A 540-nucleotide genomic window follows, 5' to 3' on the forward strand; every position below is an offset into this window, starting at 1 on the left:
AGGATGGGTGGATTGGCCATGCTAAATTGTCCCTTTGTGTCCAAAGATGTGCGGGTTAAGTGGATTGGCCATGCTAAATTGCTCCTTTGTGTCCAAAGATGTGCGGGTTAAGTGGATTGGCCATGCTAAATTGCCCCTTGGTGTTCAAGGATGTGTAGATTAGGTGCATTGACCATGCTAAATTGCCCCTCACTGTCTAAAGATGTGTAGATTAGATGGATTGGCCATGCTAAATTGTCCTTTAGTGTCCAAAGATGTGCAGGTTCGGTGGGTTGGCCATGCTAAATTGCCCCTTAGTGTCCAAAGATGTGCGGGTTAAGTGGATTGCCCATGGTAAATTGCCCCTTAGTGTCCAAAGATGTGTAGATTAGGTGGATTGGCCATGCTAAATTGCCCCTTAGTGTCCAAAGGTGTGCAGGTTAGGTGGATTGGCCATGCTAAATTGCCCCTTAGTGTCCAAAGATGTGTAGATTTGGTGGATTGGCCATGCTAAATTGCCCCTTAGTGTCCAAAGATGTGCAGGTTCGGTGGGTTGGCCAT

This window comes from Mustelus asterias, unplaced genomic scaffold (genome assembly GCF_964213995.1).
Source record: "Mustelus asterias unplaced genomic scaffold, sMusAst1.hap1.1 HAP1_SCAFFOLD_2361, whole genome shotgun sequence".
NCBI classification, from domain to species: domain Eukaryota; kingdom Metazoa; phylum Chordata; class Chondrichthyes; order Carcharhiniformes; family Triakidae; genus Mustelus; species Mustelus asterias.